At 42.9% G+C, this 24,892-nt stretch overlaps 1 long non-coding RNA gene across 2 annotated transcripts in view; it reads left to right on the top strand.

Annotated features, from left to right (window-relative positions):
- The first annotated feature begins 1,671 nt into the window (after positions 1–1,671).
- LOC103346924 (uncharacterized) overlaps positions 1,672–24,892 on the top strand; it is a 60,187-nt gene continuing 36,966 nt past the window's right edge. Inside the window, exon 1 of one of the 2 annotated variants that reach the window (XR_016223745.1) lies at positions 1,672–2,051. This is a non-coding gene — a long non-coding RNA (uncharacterized LOC103346924). The remainder of the gene's footprint in view (positions 2,052–24,892) is intronic. The other variant, XR_016223746.1, reaches the window with a different exon arrangement.

Raw genomic sequence — 24,892 nt, 5'->3', positions numbered from 1 at the left:
GGCGTCGCGCCTGGGCCGGGCAGCGGGGCCAGCTCACGGGACGGGTCCGGCATCCTGGTCGCCAGGCCTCCGCTGGGCAGCGGGATGCCCTGCCAGGAGGCGCCCCTGGGGCCCAGCTCGTACTCTTGCGAGACTTCCAGCGGCCCTAGCCATCCGGGCCGGCCCTCCCTGTCCCCTCGAGGTGGTGCTACGCTGAGCGCCCTCTTCCACCCTGCCAGCCTCGCGGCTGTGTGCCCCCCACCCCACCAGGACCCGCTCACCCGGCCGTCCCGGACGCCTGTCCCTCCCCGTCAGTACCAGCAGCCCTCAGACTGGGCGTCTCCCCAGAAAATGTCCCGGGTTGCAAGACTCGCTCGTTGGCGAGGCGACTCAGCCGAGCTGTAGAGGGGGTCGTGGTGGGGCGGGGTGCTGGGGGGTGGCGGGGCGCCCTCTTCCACCCTGCCAGCCTCGCGGAGAGAGAGAGAGAGAGAAAGGGAGAGAGCATTGTGTGTTCAGCATAGTATTGGGCATTACGCTGACTCCAGAGGAGTAGAATAGAAGTCCTCTCCCTGCGGCTGAGTGCTGAACGTTTATTTTGTGCAAGCGTGGGTCAACCTCAGTGAGAACTCACCCCTGCTTACTCATTTCTTTCCCCTCCTCACTAAACTGAGAAGGCCCCCGAGAAGTAGTGATGACGTTTAGAATTACCAGGTTGGTGCTAGCAAAACACTTGTTAATTGCTGTCATTAAAGAGCGGATTGGTGACTGTTAGACATACTAGCATGTCATTTCTTTCTGTAGTGGTGTCTTGTTACCCCCAGCCATAGGAAAGTTTGAAGATTTCTGTATATTTTTGATTACTTCATTGATGAATGAATTGGAGTGTCTCCAATTTTCATCCTATTAAATAATTATTTTAATAACAAATATTTTTGAGATTGCAGATCTTAATACTAATATACCTATGTAAAATGAATTTTGGTGGACTACACATCTGAATATTAATAAAAATAAGACTTGTATATACATGATTTTGAATTAGAGGACAATGATATATCCGTCTCTTAGAGTTAATAATTATTACATGCATAATAATAGCAAGCTTTTTCCACGATCACTAGACTTAATGTATACTTTTTTCCTTTTAGTCACGATATCATTGGAGAATTTACAACAAGCTACCGGGAACTTTCTGGAGGGCAGTCCCAATTCAATGTATACGAGGTGAGAAGCATTTTATTTTAATCACTTTCAGTAACTCTATCTGTCAAATAAAAATTTAAAAAAAAAAAAAAGGTAGAAAGACCATACCCTTAATGTCGCCCTTAACTGTTAAGTAGATTTATTTTACGGGGTGTGAAGGTGCTTGTTGATAATGCATTAAACGTTACAACTGTGTGAATGGATGCTGCGCTAAATCAGTGCAGTAGGGTGCAAAGATGAATGTATCTGAAAATTGTGTTAAAAAAAAAAGAAATCATCTTATTGAGTAAAAAATACTGAAATTTTCCCCCTGAGATTAACTTTCCTTTGGAGAGGCAAATCTGAGTTTTCTCTGCGTTCCTGTGTGAGGATTCCTGAGAGGCAGGACACCCGCAGGGTAGATGATCGTGCACAGAGCCGAGTCAGAAGCGCCAGGCCCCTCCCTCTGCAGGTGGCTCACTGACTCTGAGTTTTCAATTTGAACCATTTTCCAGCGCCCTTTCATCTCCCCTTTGATCTAAAATCAGAAGGAGCACAGTGTCCTCTTAGATAATTTTCAAGCTGTTCTTCAAAGCGAGAAAACTGGTCATAGAAAGGAGTTAATTTTTTCTTCTTTTCTGGTCCAGTCCCTTCTGCTAATTTTCAACGTAAGAGCAGTCAGTCCTAGCAGATTTTAATAAACTATCATGTATTTAGTGCTTTTTCCAAACGCTAGGAAGTAGGGTTTTCTCTGTGTCATTTAGGGGAAAAATGTCCTTCGGGGTTACAGTTAGTTCTGCTAGAGCTAATTCTGGGTTTCTTTTCCAGGTAACGTTACTCTCCTTCTTGGTAGAAACGGAAGTTTCTTTCCTTGACTACATCAAGGGAGGGTAAGTAATGCTGTGAGATTGTTCGTTGCTTAGGCATTCCTGACGGTGTGTGGCAGGTGCTCCCACGCGGAGCCCAGCCACTGAGCTGAGCTCGCAATGCTGCACCTCTCGCTCTTCAGTTTTAGACTGTGTACATCCCACTGCTGTCATTTGTGGGACAAGCTGCATCTCTAACCAAGAGAAGGGACTTCTTTGTATCATTAATGGTCATAGGTGGAGCTGTTACGTATACTTTCTTGAGTGTTTTTATTTGCCCAACCTGCAGAACCTTGTGTTATCTTTAAAGGGGGTGAAGTCTGGAGGGCCTGATAGAATGTGGGTGCTGACTGTAGAATGTGAACGGAATGCAGCATATCACAGGGTGACCTGCAGGAGTGGGGGGAATGGTCACTTGCTGTCCCCCAGGCTTCTGGGCAGGAATGCATTTCAGGAACAGACACTGTGGCCATTCTCAGCACCTTCCAGGACCTATCCTGTGCTGGTAATGCGTTGTGCATTCTTACACTCAGGCCAACAGGGAGATCTTCCCAGTTTTGTTTCTGTTTGTAATCTGGTTGGTCCTGTGTTAACCTAAGTAAGCACAGGTGGAGACGGAGAATAGGGTTCCTTGTTCCACAGGATCAAACGTCCACTTTCCCCTGTATTTACCACACACAGAAACATTGAGAGGAAGGTGGAGTGTGTGGGGGGAGTTGATGGGGAGTGATAGTTGGAGGCATCACCCAGGTAAACCACTTCCGAATGACAGTTCAGCGGATGGTTTCCCAGGCCGCCTCCCTGAGGCATCACCATCAGGCTGAGGAGAGCACTGGGAAGGAGGGGCCAGGAGACCCAGGCCAGTGTCACAGAGGACACAGCTTGGCCTTTCTCACTCTAATGAGATAAAACAAAGGAACAAATACCAGTACCTGCCTAAACAGGAAGTCCTTGGGCAAGGGAGGGCTTTCGATGGTTTGTGGGCAAATGAAAGGAAAAGATAAGCTTACTTGGGTGCGAGACGCCTTGGGAGTCCATGCACCGTTTTGTTCATAATGCGCATCTTCATAAGCTTTTTGGACACCCCTTCCTGTGTGGGTATCTTGAGCCCCACTCTGAAGCCTCAGGTGGCATCCATAAAGTTAGAGAAGTACTAACTAGAAAAAGGAGTTTGCCAGCTCTCCTTCATCCTCCAGCATCTGCAAATTTTTAATCTTTAGAAGATGGGGAAATCAAGAGTTGATTTTGTTATACAAATAGATCTTTTTTGTCTTGTGTCAAAGGCTTAATAGCCGTAGGAGACAGTTGAAGAAAAGGAAAGGAGGACTATGGATAACCCCAGGCACATGCTTTGTATGCTGAAGGGAGAGGCTCCATGATGAGGCTGTGGTTTGCATGTCAGAGCAACCAAGTCTGAAAGGCTAAGAACGCCCTTCACAATTTGTTCTTTCTTGTCCCTTGTGAGCATGTGAGAGGCATGCGTCTATTAAGAAATTTTCCGTGCGTTTGGTCAGTGGTGTGGATCGAGTTGTAGTTTATTGAGTCTATCAGTAATAGTCGCTTGACTGCGTTACCCCTGAAATCATTGTGAGTTGATCATGTTCCTCTTTTGGAAATCCTTTGTGTTAACCCGGGCGTGTGGGCTTCTGCAGTGCAGAAACGGTGGTGACCTTAACGAATCATGTCGTCATATGTCTCCACTGCTGTCGACCTCGAGGTTCCTTCTCTCAGCTTGCATGCTTCCTCCTCCCAGTGCTGCCTGTGCTGGCGGGAATGCCAATACCTTTTCTGTTACAAGTCAGTGTGTAAGCAGAACCCCAGCTTAGGAAGCACCTTTTGTTCAAATCTGACTTTGAGAATTTTATAAGAACCTATTTAAAAAAAATATTTATTTGGGGCCGGCACTGTGGCGCAGCGGATTAACGCACTGGCCTGAAGCACTGGCATCCCATGTGGGCACCAGTTCGAGACCCGGCTGTCCACTTCCTATCCAGCTCTTTGCTGTGTCCTGGGAATGCAGTGGAAGATGGCCCAAGTCTTTGAGCCCCTGCACCCCTGTGAGACCTGGAAGAAGCTCCTGGCTTCAGATTGGCACAGCTCCGGCTGTTGGAACCGATTGGGGAGTGAACCATCAGATGGAAGACCTCTCTCTCTTTCTTCTTCTCCTCTCTCTGTGTAACTCTGACTTTTAAATAAATAAATAAATCTTTAAAAAAATTTAGTTAATTGAAAGGCAGAGTTTCAGAGAGACAAAGATGAAGAGATTTTATATTCTCTTGTTTGTTCTCCTAATGGCCACCTGGGCGGGGGCTAGGCCATGTCACAGCCAGGAGCCCGGCACTCTGGGTCTCTCACAAGGGTGCAGGGGCACATAGACTTGAGCCACCTTCCACTGCTTTCCCAGGCACAATAGTAGGGAGCTGAATCAGAGGTGGAGCAACCAGGACTGGAACCGATGCCCAGGTGGTTTGCTGGCATTGCACAGGGCTGCTTAGCCCACTCTGCCACAATGCCAAGCCCCAGAAACCTATCTTTGATTTGCAAATGTAGTCTAAAGATTTAGGTTAACTTTCACCACATAATCATTCTAACTGGAATTCAGTTAATTTCTATAGAATCAAGTTATCTGCGAAAGATAATGAAAAAGATATATATATATATATATTCTGCAGTATTTTATGTGGAATATTTAATAAATGTGTATATATCTTAAATATATTAGAATTTTACATTTATATATCATTTACCACTATTTATAGTATTTATAACTAAAACATAGAACTTTTTTTAAAAAAACTTTTAGCCGGCGCCGTGGCTCAATAGGCTAATCCTCCACCTTGCGGTGCCGGCACACCGGGTTCTAGTCCCGGTTGGGGCGCCGGATTCTGTCCCGGTTGCCCCTCCTCCAGGCCAGCTCTCTGCTATGGCCAGGGAGTGCAGTGGAGGATGGCCCAGGTGCTTGGGCCCTGCACCCCATGGGAGACCAGGAAAAGCACCTGGATCCTGCCATCGGATCAGCGCGGTGTGCCGGCTGCAGCAGCGGCCATTGGAAGGTGAACCAACAGCAAAGGAAGACCTTTCTCTCTCTGTCTCTCTCTCTCACTGTCCACTCTGCCTGTCAAAAATAAAAAAAAATTTAAAAAAAAAACTTTTATTTAGTAGGTACAAATTTTATAAGTACAACTTTGGGAATATAGTGATTGTTCTCACCATACCTGCCTTCCCACCCCCACTTCCACTGCACCTCCTCCTCTCTCTCCCATTCCCAGTCCTATTCTCCATTAAGATTTGTTTTCGGTGAACTTTATACACAGAAGACCAACTCTATACTACGTAAAGATTGTAACAATTTGCACACTCACATACACACAATATTTTAAAAAAAACTATTTGAGAACAAGTTTTACAGTTAACTCTCCTAAGACAACTCAGTGAGGACAGAGGTCCTGCATGGGAAGTTAGTGCACAGTGACTCCTGTTGTCATACACTCTTATGTATGATGTCAGTGACCACCCAAGACTCTTGCCATGAGCTGCCAAGGCTGTGCAAGGCATTTGAATCCACAGTCCCCATTAGTATCTAGACAAGGCCATGAGCAAAGTGGAAGTTCTCTCCTCCTGTCAGAGAAAAGTACATCCTTCTTTGATGGCTGCTTCTTTCCACAACACAGAGCTCTTAATGTACAGTCCAAATCGCTAGCAGTAATTATTCTTAAATGACTTTATGTGTTTCTGCTCAAAAGGACTTGCTATAAGTTACTGAGCAGCACAGTTGAATTGTGAGTTTTTTATTAAGTTTCATTAAGGAGATCGTCTCTGTCATGGCAGTCCTTATGTTGTAATGACAGGCAAATCACTTTATAGTTTAGATTTCAGTTTTCTGTACTTTACATGACTCTGGTATTCTGAAGTCCACTGGTAAAATGATTTGATTCCAGTAGATCTTCCAAACAAACCTACCGTGGCCTTAATGATACCTGATGTGTTTTCTTGGTTCTGACCGTACTGTTTATATCCTTATAGAGGACTCCCTCCAACGTATGGATGTACTGTACATGGTCATTTGCTGACCCCTTATCCTGTGCCTGGCCAGTGAGCTAAGTGCCTTCAGAGAACTAACTGTCCCCTCTCTCCATGGCCCCTTTGCCCTGGCCTCTCCTTACTCCTTCCCTCTCTTCCCCCCTTGAGAAATAGACATGCTGATAATTTTCTCTTTCTAGAAATAATTACAGTAAAGTTCATCTCTTTGTACTGTTTACTTTTCGATATGTGTGTACTTGATCTGTAATTTCTGTTCCCTGCTGAAGTCCTGTTTAGTTTACATAGCCTGAGTGTAAATTCATATCTTGACTCTCAGAATACGTAAGAATGTTATTAGAAGACACTTAGGAAGATCGAATCTTCATTGAGCTGTTAGTTACAGGGATTGGTCAAGGCATGTACTTCATGGAATATCTGATGTGTTTTACATGTAAGAAATGAGAACTCAAGTTTCATATTCCAAGGGTTTTAAAAAGATTCAGTTGATAGGAGAATGATGAATCATGGCACCTTGACATGGGGAACACCAGTATTAAAATCATTGTGAGAATAAATTTCCACAAACATCTCTCCCAGCTATTTCACTGGTTTATTGTTTTTCTTGATAGATTTCCTGCAAGTTTTCTTTAACTTGTTGTAGACATTATGAGTCATTTGCATGTTCTCCCCCTGATAATAAGGAAACTCAGCTCCCAAGTATATCAGTGCAGTGCAGTGACTGAAAGTCACATTAATAGCCGACAACGAACCTACATCAAAATTTCTGAAGGTAACAGCATAGAATACATGCGGTGCACTTGTTTCAGATTAGAACTAACTGCAGTTGTGGGTAATTGCTTATGGTTGGTCTCGGGGTGCCCGTTGGTCCCCTGTGAACTGCACCACTGAGGTGCCTCCTGCAGACGTCTTTGTCATCACAGTGTCTCCTGTAGCCACAGAACATTCATATCACTGTTTAGCAGCTCAGTGGTATTTAAAACTCATCATCATAATTGTTTGAAACCACACATTTGATGAGTGAGAAATTATAGAAATAAGAATTTTCATTCCCAAATTTTAAACTACTATACCATTATGAAGATTATAAATATAAAATGTTAAAAAGTTAGGTAAATTTGGAAGTGTATAATGTGATGTCAGATCCCTGTGATCATACATGCTAGGGGTAGTCACCTTGAGAAATTTGCTTTAAATTATTTCTTGACAATCTCATTCCATCATTTTATAACAGTGGCATCGATGTGTGTGTAGTACTCTGCACTATTATTTCCTATTTAAATACATGGTGTTTCTGTGTGACTGTGCCACTACTTATACATCTACCTTATTCCAACAGGCTTCCATTGTTTGAATGGACATTTTAGTAAATTCAGTTTTTTTTTTAATCATAGCAAAACTGCCACGTTAAACTCTGGTGTACACGTGGCTTTTTGTGCACTTGGTTAAGCGTGCATGTAGGGGTACTTCCTAGAAATAATGTTGCTGAGTTAACTGGTATGTTTGTAGTACAGTCTGTGAGATTAAGTTGTACTGCTCAAAGATTGTCATAACTTACTCTCCCAACATCTGGGTGAGAATTGACATACACTTACCCATGCTTCATAGTGTCCATTATTTCTCACTTTTGCTTCTAAGTTTCCCGTCACTCTCAGCTCTCATCTGTGAAGCCTCTGTTTGTTAGCCAGTTGTGTGTCCTTTCTAAAGTGTCTGTTCAACCAGCTATGGATTTGGAAGCTCATCTTGTAGAGTCCTTTCTTCCCCTGCTGCTCTCTCTTCTCCCAGTCCCCCTGGAAAGCTGCGAGTATTTTCGGCGGGAGGCAGAACATAGAAAGACAGCTGGCAGCTACACTCCTTGGAGTGGGCAGCACTGTGGTCTTCAGGTGCATCCATTTCAGTCACCTCCAGAGACTTCTTACCTGACCCCTCCACTCTTAACTTCTGCTCTCTGATGAGACTAAAGAAGAACATAAATAACTGATCAACCAAATCAGCCCCAAGTAGTGCAGTGGGTGGTGGCATTCATTACTATTTGGCAGAGTTGTGGAATTGTCAAGGTTAGCTTTTAGTTTTTTTCACTGTTTTATTTATATAAGGCGAACAGATTTCATGTATTTCATATTTACAGATTCATAGGTGTAGTGATGCTTCCCACTCTGTGCCCCCTCCTGCCTGTGTTCCCACCCTCACTTCTCTTTCCTTTCTTATTCTTTTAATTTTTACAGTGACATACTTTCAGTCTATTTTATAATCTTAAATTTAACCTTCTACTAAGTAAAGAATTCAGCTAATACAAGGGGAAAAAAAAAACTGTTCCTCAGTGGTAGAGACCAAGGCTGTAAACAGTAATGGAATCTCAGAATGTCAATTTTGCTCATACATATTATTGTTTTATACTTTATTAGTTACAAGATATCAGGGAAACTGTTTGTTATTTCATATTGGAACTGGCATATTTCCTGAGCATAATAGTGTCCATTTGCATCCATTGTGTTACAAAAAAGAGGATTTCATTCTTTTTTATGGGCGGGTAGTATTCCATAGTGTATATATACTATATTTTAGTTGTCCAGTAATCGGTTGATGAACATCTGGGGTGATTGCATATCTTAGCTATTTGGAGTTGACCTGCAGTAAACAGTGAAGTACAGATGAGTCTTTTATGTGCTGCTTTCATTTCGTTTGGGTAAATGCCCAGGAGTGAGATGGCTGGGTTGTATGGTAGATCTGTTTTTAACTTTCTAAAGTATCTCCATACTGTCTTTCACAGTGGCTGTACTAGTTTACATTCCCACCAACACTAGATTAGGGAACCTTTTATCCCCACACCCTCACCAGCATTTATTGTTTAATGATTTCTTTGTGAGAGCCATTCTAACTGGGATGAGGTAAAACCCCGTTGTGGTTTTGATTTGCATTTCCCTGATGGCTAGTGATCCTGAGCATTTTTTGATGTGTCTTTTGGCCATTTGAATTTCCTCTTTTGAAAAATGTCTGTTAAAATCCTTTGCCCGTTTCTTAACCGCATTGTTTGTTTTGTTGTTGTTGAGTTCCTTGAGCTCTTCATAGGTTCTGGATATGAATTCTTTATCAGTTGCATAGTTTGCAAATATTTTCTCCCATTCTGTCTCCTTTTGCCTCTTTGCTGAGTGTTTCCTTTGCAGAGCAGAAGATTCTTAGCTTGATGTAATCCCGTGAGTCTGTTTATTTGCTTTGATTGTCTGTGCTTCTCAGGTCTTTTCCAAGAAGTCTTTGCCCATGCTCACGTCTTACAGAATTTCCCTGATATTCTTCTCTAGAAATTTATGAAATCAGTTCATAGATTTAGATCCTTGACATATTTTGAATTGATTTTGTGTAAGGCATAAGGTAGGGATCTTGTTTCATACTTCTGCACATGGAGTTCCAATTTCCCCAACATTCTTTATTCAAGAAACTATTCTTTCTCCAGGGCTTCATTTTAGCTCCTTTGTCAAAGATTAGTTGGTTAGAGATGTGTGAATTAATTTATAAGGCTTGTATTCTGTTACATTTGTCTGCATGCCTATTTTTGTGCCAGTACCAGGCTCTTTTTATTATTACTATGCTGTAGTATGTCTTGAAATCTGGTATTGCAATACCTCTGAATTTGTGGGTTTTTAAAATTATTTATTTATTTGAAAGGCATAGTTACAGAGAGGCAGAGGCAGCGGTGGTGGGAGTGGTCTTCCATCTACTGGTTCATACCCCAAATGGTCACAGTGGCTGGAGCTGTGCTGATCTGAAGCAAGGAGCTTCTTTTGGATCCCCCATGTGGGTTTAGCGGCCCAAGGACTTGCACCATCTCCCACTGCTTACCCAGGTTATAGCAGAGAGCAGGATTGGAAGTGGAGCAGCCAGGACTTGAGCCAGTGCTCATGGGGGATGTTGGCACTGCATGGTGGTGGCTTCACCTGGTCTTAGCAGGAAGTTACAATCAGGAGTGGAGCCACAGTGTGAACCCAGGCACTGCATTATGGGATGTGGGTGTCTGAGCAATGTCTTAACCATAGCATCACACTCCCACTCCAGCCTTTATTACTTTTATTTGTGGTTGTCCTGTTGCTAGCTTGGGCCCCTCTCCCCACATGGGAAGCCTGGAGAAAGTTCCTGACTTCAGACCAGCCCCACTCAGGCCTCATTCAATCTGTTGCTGGTTGTGGGCTTGTCATATATTGCCTTGATTGTGTTGAGAAGTGTTCCTTCTATACCCAATTTACCTAAGTTTCTTTTTATAATGAAAGGATGTTGTATTTTATCAAATACTTTATTTGCATCTGTTGAGATAATCATAACACTTTGAATCTTCAGTTTCTTAATATGATGTATCCAGGAATCTATCCATTTCTTCTAGGTTTTCCAATTTGTTCATTTATAGCTGTTTGTAATAATTTCTGTTGTTTCGTTGTTCTCACATGTGTGTACTTTTTCATTTATTAATGTGGGACTTCTCCCTTTTGTTTGGTTAGTTGGGCCAACCATGTATCAATTTAAAAAAAAAAACAGCTCATAATTTCACTGATCTTTTGTGTTTTTCTAAAATTGTTTTCTTCTCTAACTTTAATTATTTCTTTCCTCCTACTAATTTTGGTTTTAGTTATTGCTTTTCAAGGTCCTTGGGATGCCTTGATAGGTCATTTATTTGATGTCTTTATGTAGGCACTAACTGGTATAAACTTCCTGCTTGATGCTGTTTTTGCTGTATACCATAAGTTTTGCTATGTTCTGTTGTCATCTTCTTTTGTTTCCAGGAATTTTTTGATTTCCCTTTTGATGTTTTCTGTGACCCACTGGTCATTGAGGATCATGCTGTTCAGTCTCCATGTGTTTACATATTTTCTAGAGATTCTCAGTTGTTAATTTCTGGCTTAATTTCACTGCGGTGGATCTCATCTGTTGTGGGCATGGGGGGGATATGGTCACACCTGGTGGACCATACCCACAGTCAGCCCACAGTGGGTGCCGCCCTCACCCATGCTGGCGCATGAACCACAGGAAGGGTCTGTGCAGACTCCGTGTGACCACAGAATCCGCGACGACCTGCTCCAGGCAGTCAGAGGGTTCGAGCACCAGACACCAGACACCCAGCTACACTGCACACCCTATCGTGCAGTCCCAGAATTCCCATGGTCACAGTGCACAAGGCTACCCCAGTCATGGGGTGCAGAGGATCCCTCCTGGCCCCACAAGCCTACACTGCCCACAGAGAGAGCAGAGATGCCCCCAGAGCTGGGTACCGGCGGGTGCTCAGCCTTGGCCGTTTAGCCCCGGGGCCTTGTTCTCAGAAGCTGGTGTCTGCTCCAGCCCTTGGCTGCAGGAGTCATGTGTGGCATCCCCGCTCACTGCTGCATGTGCACTGTTCCATGCTCCTCCACGGCATCCTTCTTCCTTCTGTAGAATTTCCACTGCAAACTTCTCCCCAACTCCCCCGTGCGAATGCACTCCCTCTGCTTTTCTTCCATCTTCCCCTTGGCAGAATCAGCACACCTTTCCCCTGTTCAGCCATTTTGGGCTGCCAAGGTGAGCTTTTCATAAGAGATACACCACCAGAATCACAGTAACTCATCACTTTTGAAAGGCAGAGAGACAGAGACAGGAAGGGAGCCACCCAAAGAGAGATACACAGACAGAGAGAGCCACTATTTACTGGTTCACTCCCTGATGCCTGCAACAGCTGGGGCTGGGCCAAGCTGAAACCAAGAGCCAGTAACTCAATCCAGGTCTCCAGTGTGAGTAGCAGGGACCCACTATCACTGCCACCCAGGGTACCCATTAGCAGGAAGTTAGAATTAGGAATGAGCCACAGTGTGAACCCAGGCACTGCGTTATGGGACGTAGGTCTCTGAGCAGAGTCCTAACCATAGCACCACACTCCCACTCCAGCCGTTATTACTTTCATTTGTGGGTTGTCCTGTTGCTAGCTTAGGGGACCTCAGTTCAGGGACATCTTCCATGTACCCTCCTAATCTAAGAGAACCTGCTGCTAGGTTATGCTTACCTAGAATCTTCATTGAGAAATAAGCTGAGGTCCTCAAAAGGAGTGAGAAATCCCCATTTAAAATGCAAACACAGCAACTGAGTTGATACTCTAGCTAATTCTGGTCCATCGAAAATAAACTTAGCAGGGGATTTCTTGGATTCCTTTCATTGTACTTTTCTCTACATTAATTTTAAAAACCACTTGTCATAGACTTACTACCTGGGAGCAGGAGAGTAAGGAAGGGGCAGAGCGGGCAGTTTATAAGGATGATGTAGTGGTCTTCCTTATCAAAATCTGAGAGTAAGTATGCATAAAGAATTCTTTAATTACATTTTAAAAATTTCACATCTCATTTTCATACAAAAACATAGTTGAATCAAACATTATAAAAATTGTTATTTATCCTGAATCCAAGTAGAAATTAAACAGAGTTAAGAATGAACATATGGGGGCCCGTCTTTGGTGTGGCAGGTAAAGCTGCCAACTATAATGCTAGCATACCATATGGATGCCGATTTGGGTCTCAGCTGCTCCACTTCCAATCCTTCTCTGTGCTGATGGCCTGGGAAAGCAGTGGAAGATGGGCCAAGTGCTTGGGACCCTGCACCCATGTGGGAGACACAGAAGAAGCTCCTGATTTTGTACCAGCCCAGCTCAGGCTGTTGTGGCCCTTTGGGGGAGTAAACCAGTGAATGGAAGACCTCTCTCTCTCTCTCTCTCTCTCTCTCTCTTTCTCATTCTAACTCTGCCTTTCAAGTAAATAAATTTCTTAATAGTAAAAAAGAACATATTTAAATACCGAACAACTGTTTTCAAAGCTCTTTCAAATCTCCCTCTTGAAAGGAACTTCCTTTTATGCTCAGTTGTTGATATCTGATGTTCTAGTATTCCATTCTATTAGTCATTATTGATGTAGACATTTACTGAAATTATAACCTTGATTGTTAGCTTGCTGCTTTTCACTCCCTGTCTCAGTCCCTAAGACATTGTATTTGGCTTTCCTAGACAGATTTCTGGCTTCAGGTACCTGGTGAGCAGCTGAGTGATGCATTCTAAATCAGTCAGGATTCAATTACTATGCAAATATTTTCTAAAATAAAAACCTGACCTTTCTTATTTTCTCTTTTTGCCTTCACAACAGTACTGTGTTTTTCCTGGAGGTTGAGATACATTTTATGACAAGAGGCAATGAAAGGGTTTATTTTCTTAATAGAAGAATCAACTCCATAAAGGAGTTTCATTACAGAGTAATAAAGGCTGATTGTGTCATCTGCGTGATTGACCTTGGGTCATTAGTTTTAGTCATTCTCTGTAGAATCTTTTATTTCTCTTATTAAAATTAATTTCAGATGGCAAAATTTTTGTATTATTTGATAAAGATGTTTATTACAGTCATCGTGAGTAAGGTCATTATCAGATCCTTTTCCTGCACACAGTGTTCTGAAATCTAAGATCCTTCCTTAGGTAGCATCATCATTGATTTCCATATTGTTACTTGTGAAGTGGGCACCTTTGTGTCTACAGACCCATGGAACCTGTTTCCTGTTCATGACAGCTTGCTCTGAGCTGCAGAGGGCAGAATCACATTTGAGTCGGCTCTGTGTGTAGGGCAGTCCCTCTGCTCCTGAGTCGTCACCGAGCTCTGCTCTGCCAGCATCGCCTCTGAGACAAAGATCTGGGAAGGTTTCCACAACCCTTTAACCTGCAGATGAAGGGGGAAACAGGTCACAGATTCTGCACAATGCGTCCCTGCTAAGTTATAAGAATTCACATGAACATGAAATCCTGTTCTTCACTTTTATTAGAACATTGAGTTAATTAGAAGCTCACAGATCTGCACACGTCATTTTCTTCTCTGAAAATAATCCCTAACTCTCACCCAGCCAGCCCAACTGGGCCAGACACGATGATACCGTCGTACCCACTGCCTCTTCCCGGGTGTACTTTTTTAATTTGGGAAGCAGAGAGACAGATCTCCCACCTACGGGTTCATTCCCAGATGCCCACGGTGGTGGGAACTCAATCCGGCCCTCCTGTGAGGGTGGCAGAGACACAACCACTTGAGAGCCATCACCTGCTGCTTCCCAGGCTGTGTGTTAGCAAGAAGCTGGAATTGGGACCCGGGACTCAAATCCAGACACTCTGATATGGGAAGCAGGCATCCCAACCCTTTGTCTTAACCACTAGGCCCATACATCCACCTCTCCTGGGTGTCATTTTAATTATCCATTTGTAAGACTTCACTCTTCTTTTTTTTTTTTTAACTTTTATTTAATGAATATAAATTTCCAAAGTACAGCTTATGGATTACAATGGCTTCCCCCACATAACGTCCCTCCCACCCGCAACCCTCCCCTTTCCCACTCCCTCTCGGCTTCCATTCACATCAAGATTCATTTTTGATTCTCTTTATACACAGAAGATCAGTTTAGCATACATTAAATAAAGACTTCAACAGTTTGCTCCCACACAGAAACATAAAGTGAAAAATAATAGATGATTTTTTAAATGATGATGAAATCAGATCAGACCTGTTGTCATGTTTAATCCCAGTGAGAGTCAAGTTGGGAATTGATAATTTCTTCTTTTTTTTTTTACAGAAGATCAGTTTAGTATACATTAAGTAAAGATTTCAACAGTTTGCGCCCACACTGAAACACAAAGTGAAATATACTGTTTGAGTACTCGTTATAGCATTAAATCTCAATGTACAGCACATTAAGGACAGAAATCCTACATGAGGAGTAAGTGCACAGTGACTCCTGTTGTTGACTTTACAAATTGACACTCCTGTTTATGGCATCAGTAATCTCCCTATGCACCAGTCATGAGTTTCCAAGGCTATGGAAGCCCCTTGAGTTCTCCGACTCTTATCTTGTTTAGACAAGGTCATAGTCAAAGTGGAGCATAGTCAAAGTGGAGGTTCTCTCCTCCCTTCAGAGAAAGGTACCTCCTTCTTTGAAGACCTGTTCTTTCCACTGGGATCTCACTCACAGAGATCTTTCATTTAGGGTTTTTTTTTTTTTTTTTTTTTTTTTTTTTTTTTTTTTTTTTGCCAGAGTGTCTTGGCTTTCCATGCCTGAAATACTCTCATGGACTTTTCAGCCAGATCGGAATGCCTTTAGGGCTGATTCTGAGATCAGAGTGCTGTTTAGGACATCTGCCATTCTGAGTCTGCTGAGTATCTCGCTTCCCATGTTGGATCACTCTCCCCTTTATTCTATCGGTTAGTGTTAGCAGGTACTAGACTTGTTTATGTGCTCCCTTTGACTCTTAGTCCTTTCATTATGATCAGTTGTGAACTGAATTTGATCACTTGGACTAGTGAGATGGCATTGGTACATGCCACCTTGATGGGATTGAATTGGAATCCCCTGGTATGTTTCTAACTCTACCATTTGGGGCAAGTCAGCTTGAGCATGTCCCAAATTGTACATCTCTTCCCTCTCTTATTCCCACTCTTATATTTAACAGGGATCACATTTCAGTTAAATTTCAACACTTAAGAATAACTGTGCATTAATTACAGAACTAAACCAGTCATATTAAGTAGAGCAGACAAAAAAAAAAAACGACTAAGAGGGATAAGGTATTAAGTTGTTCATTAACAGTCAGGGCTATGCTGATCAAGTCACCGTTTCTCATAGTGTCCATTTCACTTCAGGAGGTTTCCTTTTTGGTGTTCAGTCAGTTGTCACCGATCAGGGAGAACATATGGTATTTGTCCCTTTGGGACTGGCTTATTTCACTCAGCATGATGTGTTCCAGATTCCTCCATTTTGTTGCAAATGACTGGATTTCGTTGTTTCTTACTGCGGTATAGTATTCTAAAGAGTACATATCCCATAATTTCTTTATCCAGTCTACCGTTGATGGGCATTTACGTTGGTGCCAGGTCTTGGCTATTGTGAATTGAACTGCAATAAACATTAGGGTGCAGACAGCTTTTTTGTTTGCCAATTTAAATTCCTTTGGGTAAATTCCAAGGAGTGGGATGGCTGGGTCGAATGGTAGGGTTATCTTCAGGTTTCTGAGGAATCTCCAGAATGACTTCCATAGTGGCTTGACCAGTTTGCATTCCCACCAACAGTGGGTTAGTGTCCCTTTTTCCCCACATCCTCGCCAGCATCTGTTGTTGGTAGATTTGTTTATGTGAGCCAGACTTCACTCTTCAAAGTGACATAACTCTTAAATGTTTTTGTAGTGCTCAACACAGTACAGCCATTGAATAAATATAGACTAAGCAGAGAGCCATCTTTTTAAAGAATTATTTTATTTATTTGAAAGAAAGAGCTACAGAGAGAGGTAGAGCCAGAGAGAGAGAGAGGTCTTCCATTCTGCTGGTTCACTCCCCAGATGAACACAATGACCAGAGCTGAGCCCACCCGGAGCCCGGAGACTCCTCTAGGTCTCCCATGCATGTGGAGGGGTCTAAGGCCTTGGGCCATCTTCCACTGCTCTCCCAGGCCACAGCAAAGAGCCAGATTGGAAGAGTAGCAACTGGGTCTCAAACCGGTGCCCATATGAGATGCCAGCACTGCAGGCTAGGGCTTTAACCCACTGCACCACAGTGCCGGCCCCCAGACAGCCATTTTAAGCATTACTTTCCACCTGTTTTCCTTCTGAATATCTCAGCATAACTAAAACATGAAAAAACAGAACTTTGTTGAACAGAGTGGGACAACTCAGTGAACTGGATTATAAACCCCTATGTTCCGGTCTCAGATTTCATTGACTTGGAACCTTCCTCTCTCCATGCCTCACACCGCATCACCAAACAAGACAGGTGCACAATGCTTTTGTGTGTCCTCTACCAGAAGGGACCCCCCTGAACTCTGTGTCATGGTTGGAAGTTACCTGGATGAAAGGCCAGAGGACAGGAAGCAGGAGATTGTCTCAGTAAGCAGGGTATGGGGAAGAACCCCTTTCAGGGGTAAATGTTCGGCAAAGAAGTGGTTGCCAGTTCCTGAGGCTGGGTCTGGTACTGGCCAGGAAATTGGATTCAGGCATTGATAATTGGTCAACTTGAATCCTAGCTCTGCTTCTTGGTAGTGCAACCTGTTTCCATGTTGATGAAAAAGTAATAAAAGTTTAAGTTCTGTGTCATAGGATGACTGTGCAGATAAATGGTATATAGTTCACTCTCCGTGAATGTTAGCTGTTATATTTTAATCGGTTGAAAAATTCCAGTATGTTTTATCTCATTTGATCATCATAATACGGTTGGTGCAATTGCCCTGGTTAACAGAGACCTGGAGAAGAAAAGGTATGTGCAAGTTTATAAAGTTAGTAAAACTCCCCTTGTATTCAGTTCTGTTTGAGGATGGCTCCATGGCACTCTTGATTCCAGGCAGTCCTGTACACTACAGCTCAGACTCTCGGTCCTAAATCTCACATTGACCTGAAATTTCAAATAAAAGGCTTGCATCCCTTTAAAAAATGAAATGTCTTAGCAAAAATAAAACAAATCCGAGAACTGCCTACCTATCATTAGCTCATTTAAAAGGCTTGTGTGGGCTTCTTGGCACTACTTACTTTAAATGCGAGTTGAAGATCATTAAAGAAGATCATAGTTGGCATACATACTTTAAAGGTGAATTGAAGATCATAAAGTCCCTTTATCAACAAGTTCCAAAAGGATTTTTTTCCTTCAAGATACTTGGAGCGATTGCAGTGCTACTGTAAAATGCCTGCCTGGGTTCTATAAAATTGGCGGCATTACATGGAGCACGTTGCTGCAGGGAACACGTCTTGCTGGGAAAAGCAAAAAAAAAAAAACATTTCTTATCCTAATCCAATTTATTGCTTAAAAACTGAATCTGCACATGTAGGATTTTTTATATTGCTTCTCATGGTGGCACCCAAGTGCTTTGCATTCATTAGACCAGGGAAGAGCTCAGCCCTGTGGCACCGAACAGGATAAATCTAATAAAAAAAAAAAAAAAAAAAAAAAAAAAAAAAAAAAAACAGAGCCAATCTGCCTTCTATAAATACATTCACAGAGAAGATTATAATATCTAAGTGAAACTCATCCTGACTAAGGTTTAGAAAAGAGACAGGAATATTCACAAGACTCTGATCAACACTGTTTGGATGAACGCTTGATTGTGGTCTTGCACAGTTACTTGCTTTCAGAGTGTGATTTCCTCTCCAGTTTCCTTTACTCTGAGGAGAGTTTTTTCAGAGCCATCATCTCCAAGTCAGAGAAAGCTCTGCAGGTCTGCTTCTTCATCAGCGCTGTGCCCCTGCAGCCCGAATGCTGACAGTCTGCTTTGTATCAGGCAGGTTCTCAGTCCTGTTCCATGGTGAGAGTGCCAAGTGGAGACTCGCCCGAGTAATGCAAGACAATGGATTTTTGAAAAATTATTACGAACACCAGAAAACAGTGTTAAGTGGTTGGTTAATTATTTACTCTTTAAGCATAGAACTTTTCTTTGAAATATAGGAATTTTGGTTGGAACAAACATTGTATCTGCTTTTTCTAAAGTTATACTATTGCTTACAACATGCTTTGCAATCTCTAACGTTGTTTCACTCATTAAAAGGCTGGGAACTTGGAGGAGAAAGTTATTTATTTATTTATTTATTTTTAAAATTTTTTTATTTACTTATTTATTTATTGACAGGCAGAGTGGACAGTGAGAGAGAGAGAGACAGAGAGAAAGGTCTTCCTTTGCCGTTGGTTCACCCTCCAGTGGCCGCCGCGGCTGGTGCGCTGCGGCCGGTGCACCGCGCTGATCCGATGGCAGGAGCCAGGTACTTCTCCTGGTCTCCCATGGGGTGCAGGGCCCAAGCACTTGGGCCATCCTCCACTGCACTCCCTGGCCACAGCAGAGAGCTGGCCTGGAAGAGGGGCAACTGGGACAGAATCCAGCGCCCCGACCGGGACTAGAACCCAGTGTGCCGGCACCGCAAGGCGGAGGATTAGCCTGGTGAGCCGCGGCGCCGGCCGAGAAAGTTATTTATTAAAAGACAAGACTATCTCACCCAGGGCAGGTGGTAGTAGAAAAGGAGAGAGAATTTGCCAGACACTGCTCAGGAGTGTTGAGGTATGGTGATATTAGTAGATTCCACTATTGCAGATTACAGTACGGTTTTTAAGTTCTTTATAGACAGTGCGCCTGCTACTGCCTGCTTTGATCAAAGCTTGATTGCACCACCATTGTTACCCCACCAACCACAAAAGGAAGAATCAATGAAAAATAAGTATGTTTTAAAATAAAGGCAGGATTCTGACCCAGTAAGGAAAAGGATTATGAAAAACCAGGAGAAGATGACATGAGTTACTCAAGGAATTTGTTCTGTAGCATGTAGAGTACTTATTATGTACAGTTTATAATGTTTAGAGGACTTCGTCAGAGTAGATTTTACCCATTGATTAACAGAGAAAATGGGGGCTTGTAACCCTGCTGTTTGCTGCATGGGGCTACAGTAGTTGGTGGTTGTGATTCTGCGAACTCTTCCAGCGCTTTGTCACTTTAAATGGGATTCTGCTTGTTAGTACTTGTGTGCGTTTTTTTTTTTTTTGGGGTTTGGATTTGATAATTTGGTGGCTTATTTTGATTATGTTCCTTTTGAAATATTTCCTAATTATGGATTAGAAGAGAAAGGTTGGAAATGTTAACATACCTTTTCTGATAAGGAGTTCTTGAACCACAGGGACATGAACTTTGTTGTGAAATTTTACTTTGGACCACTCTTAGTGTGTTAAATAGTAAAACTGATCCTCAAAGTCTAGAGAAAGCAGGAAGTCTTGTTAATTTATGTAAACTGGATTCAGTAAAGGAATACTGACAGCTGAGGAATCTTATCACTTGTCTTCAGTTTCTTTTTATTCCGAATTTCAACGCTTCTCTGATCCCTGAGAAGGGAGTTGTAGCAGAGCAGGTTAAACTGCCACTTGCAGCACTGGCATTCCATGTGAGTGCAGGTTTGAATCCCGGCTGCTCCACTTCTGATCTGTCTTCCTTCTCATATGCCTGGGAGAGCAACGAAGATGTCTCAAGTGCTTGGGTCTCTGCCCCCATGTGTGAGATCCGTATGGAGTTTCAGGCTCCTGGCTTTGGCCTGCCTCAGCCTCTGCCGCTGCAGTTGCTTGGAGTGTGAAACAGCAGATGGAAGATCTCTCTCTCTCTCTCTCTGTCAGTCTCTCCTCTCTGTCTGTAATTCTGCCTTTCAAATAAATAAAATAAGTCTTCTTGTAAAAATAAGGAAAAAAGAATAAGGCTGGGCCAAAGCTTAGAGTTCCTTCCTGTAGGGGGATTTGGTTTGCAGAATTCCTGGTAGCACTTCCTGCCAAGGTTAGATCATTGGTGGTGCAGTTTGCAGTGGGCAGGTTGAGACCTCAATAGGTGGTGTGAAGTGGGGCAGTCTGATTGGGGGGTCAGACTCTAGCAGTAGCTGGAAACTCTGGTAGACCCAGGAACTTGATAGGCATGGTACAGGCCAGTATTCAGAAAAGTCTGCTGACCTCAGCACCTGACAGGTAGCATTAGTAATAGAGGTAATGGATCTGCTACTCCCTGAAGATTTCTGGGAGCTAACAATGAGGTGCACACTGGTTAAACAGCTTTCCCAGGGTCACATTACTGGTAGTGTAACTTGCATCTGTGAGTCTCAAAACCTGCCCTCATTCCATCACATTTCACTTGGTGAGGGGCTTGCCGCCTGGGTGGGGTTCTGGGCTAGGGGAGCAGGAATGTTGAAGGTGCAGTAAGGTATAGAATCGGATGTCTAGGCTGTCGTTCATGAAAAGGAACCACATTTAAGAAAGAGGGAGGAAGTAGGCCAGAAAGGGATTCAGGCTTCAGCCCGTGGTAAGATAAGATCAAGGACAGTGCTGTGTGGCAGGGCCAGGGCCAACTCCAGAACTGGAGTGCATATGGGCACATCAAGGCACAGGTGCAGTCTGGGTGCGACATGGTAGCAGAGTTGGGTGGGCTTCCCGGCTGCATTTATCGGTACTAGATCCCAGCAAGTGGTGGATCTGAATCTGTGTTTGCCAAGGTCAATTTAAAGAGCGGAGGAAGAAGTCCATCTTTAGGATTCTTAATGTTCAGCTTGTGCAGCTGAACAGGATTTGAAGTTGAACGGAAAGGAAGACAATTCTGTTTTGTTTTTTAAAATTTATTTATTTGAAAGACAGGACTACAGAGAGAGGGAGAGGGAGAACCTTCCGTCTGCTGGTTCACTCCCCAAATGTCCGCAATAGCTGGGGCTGGGGCAGGCCAGAGCCAGGAGCTTCTTCCTGCTGGTCTCCCTAGTGGGTGCACGGGCCCACGTACTTGGGCCATTTGCCACTGCTTTCCCCAACACATTATCATGGAGCTAGATTGGAAGTGGAGCAGCCAGGGCTCAAATTGGTAGCCATATGGGAAGCTAGTACTGCAGACAGTGGCATAATTCATTGTGCCTCAGCACTAGCCTCAGTGTAACTGGACTTAAATTAATTTCTATAGCATCAGTTTATCTGAGAAAGATAATAAAAATCTGCTTGTATTGTCTGCATTATTTTATATGAAATATTTTAAAATTTGCTATAAATTTATTTGATGAAAGGCAGAGTTACAGAGAGAGAGAGAGAGAGAGAGAGGGACAAACAGAAAGAGACCTTCCATCTGCTGGTTCACTGCCCAAATGACCACAATGGCTGGGGCTGGACTTGTCCAAAGCCAGGAGCCAGGAGCTTCTTCTGAGTCTCTCCTGCAGGTGCAGGGACACAAGCACATGGGCCATCATCTCCTGCTTTCACAGACATGTTAGCAGGGAACTGGATCAAAAATGCAGCAGCCAGGATTTGAACCAGCACCCATATGAGTTGCTGGCACCACAGGCTGTGGCTTTACCTGCCATACCACATCACCAGTCCCAAGGGAGATGGTTCTTGTGGACATCTCCATCAGAGTTGTTATTCTTGATGATTAATTCAAAATAACAGATGTAGACAAGATATCTAAGATGGCATTGCTGTGTGTATGTGTGTGTGTAGTCGTCTTTGACGTGTACACATAGAGCTACACTTGTTTGGGTCCCTTTGCCACATTACTTAATGCTGTCTATCTTGAGATTTGGTTTCTCTGTCATTCACATTTTTTTTGAAATGTAGCAAAGTAAAATAGGGAGTTTTCCAAGTGTATATTTTAGCATTAGCGGGACATACACATTGGAAGCCTCATGCAATGTTAGTATTAAATTATGCAGTTTAGCAGGCATAACATATATTCTAGAATGTAGTACTGCTGTGTGAGTTCCTTGAAATCCTGCTCTTTTTGTCTCTTTCTAAAATGTAAATTGACAACTAAAGTAACACTTCATAAGCATAATGTTTTGAGGACTTATATACAATTGTTTTATGAATATTCTCTCAGGAGTCATTTTATGTGAATTTATATTTTTTATTTGGACATGATTTATTTTTTTCTCTGATATTAGACTTCAAGCACTATTAGAAAATGAAAAAGGGTAACAAGATTATTGATGTTGTTTGGTTTACTTTGGTGACACTGATCATTCATCAGTCTTCAAGAAATGCTTATAGCCTAAAGGAATATTATTGCCAGAATTTTCTTTGAAACTTTAATCAGCAAATATTTTTCTAAGTATATAGAATGTGGTGCTTGGTACTTAAGTATACAGTATGTGAATGGAAAATGTTGTAAGTGTGCTTGAGTTTTAGGTTCCGATGTTAATTATGAATTCAGTGGCAAAATGCTGTGTTGTATTTGCCATTGTTTTTACCAATTGTAAGCTACAGTCAGCAGCTCTGTGAGTTCAAGGAAGATGGGTGCTCCCACTTCAGTGTTTACAACAATGACTCAACAGACAGTTGAACTGTGGCTTTCTGCATCCAAAACTGTCAGTGTTGAGGTGGTAGGTTGAGGGGTCATCACACGCTGAGAAGATTTATGAGTAAGCTTAATCTTTTCTTCCTGATCTGAACCCTACTGCTGATTCCAAGCAGTCACAAGAGAGATTGTTTCTAGCTTGTGGAACAACACAGTTCATCCAATCGTGTCATCAGTCAGCTTCCAAATACGCATCAAAGATTCTGCTTCCCTTATTGAGTGTATCTGTGATGACCCAGTGGTCTCCCTTATCATTTAGTGTTTCATACATCAATCTGTAGGCTTTCTCTTGGCCTGCCCTAGACTTCAGTGGTGTTCCTTGGTCCTGCCTACCGGCTTTATTCCCTCCCTCCCTCCCTCATTGTCTTCCTCCCTCCATTCAGTCAGTCTCTCCCTCTCCCTTTCTCTCCCCTCTTCCTCCCTCCATTCCTTGCTTTTCTCTCTGTGTTTTTTGTTTGTACATTAGGTTAATGCTTTTGTGTGTAATCTGCTTGGTTCGCAGCTGAGTCTGGCTGTGTACACTTGAGTAAATCAATCCATGCTGAACATCTCTGGGCAGGACAGCTCTTCATCTTGTAGCCTTCACTTTTCTTTGTAGCTGCACTAGGCACAGCTTTGGCTTTGAGGAGACCTTTGTTTCTAAGACTGTGGGAGGCTTTTATCTTCAAGTAATATGTCTCAAGATTTGTGACCCTTTACACACCCTGGACTACCCTGGAAAACACATTAGAAACAACCCTAAAACAGATGAATTGATTTTCCCAGTAAATGCCATGCAGTTTTAACACAAGCAAAGCATTGTACACACACTGTTAAAAGATAATTGAATCAACACAAGGTTTCTGTTCCTACAACCTAGAGGAAATTGAATCCTAGACTAAATTTTTAAACCTAACTTCATAATATGTCCATTCATTTTTGTTTCCTTGAGAAGCATATACACACACATACACAAACAAACACATACACACAGGGTGGGGCAGGGTAGGGCTCCCCATCTACTGTTTTACTCCCAAATGCCCAAGCCAGGAACTCAATCCAGGAGTCCATGTGGGTGGCAGGGACCCAATTACTTGACCCATCAACTGCTGCCTCTCAGGGTCTCCATCAGCAGGAAGCTGGAACTGGGGGTCAAGCCAGAACTGAAACTCAGACTGTCTGATAGGAGATGCGAGCATCCCACAACTACACCAGTGTCTGTTCCTGGAATCTTGTCCATTAAGAACATTCCTGTGGTATCTGTGTAAGGTAGTCAGCATCATTGTCACTATCCTTTGCTGTGCGAGCACTGTTTAACTGGAGAAACATGGTTTGCAAATATTTAACTGGAGAAACATCTTACTATGGAGGTTATGAATATGAACTTTGCAGTTAAATGTGCATTCAAATTCCAATGCTAGTGTTTATCACTGCTGTGGAAACTTACTGGTTCTTATGTGCAGAGGTTTCTTTGTACATAAAAAGAGGACAGTAGTATCTTTTTTGTAAAATGATTGTGAGGTTAATTGACATAAGCTACGTAAGCATATGTAATACATGCAAATCATGTGGGGTTTTCTAATTAGTTCTCATTTTATTACTGTGTACCAGGTACTTCCCTCTCCACTAAATGTTTCAAAATCTGACCGAGGTCATCAGCTGAGTTGCTGGCACTCAAACTGGTTCTTTCAGACTCAAAAGCTGTGTGCTTGCTAATACATCACTCTACGCTAACTGACAGTTGCTTCTGTCTCAGCGGAATGACTGGGCAGCTGCTGATGGTGACTGTTCATTCCAGTCCCTCCCGGGGCTTCTCTGAAGATGTTCTCCCAGAAGCCTCCCTGTGTTCATTTCCTGAAAGTCTGTGCCCATTTTGGTTCATGCTGGTTAGTGTTGTGCTCCAACTTAGCCTAAATTCTTAGCCTACAAACCTGATTTCTGCTCTGAGAAAAAGTACCATATTACTATAAAGGGAATTTATGTTAGTTTTTGTTTAATGGAAGCAT

This window comes from Oryctolagus cuniculus, chromosome 17 (assembly GCF_051225735.1).
Source record: "Oryctolagus cuniculus isolate XC-2025 breed Fujian yellow rabbit chromosome 17, ASM5122573v1, whole genome shotgun sequence".
NCBI lineage: Eukaryota > Metazoa > Chordata > Mammalia > Lagomorpha > Leporidae > Oryctolagus > Oryctolagus cuniculus.
This window is presented reverse-complemented; position numbering and strand designations above follow the sequence as displayed.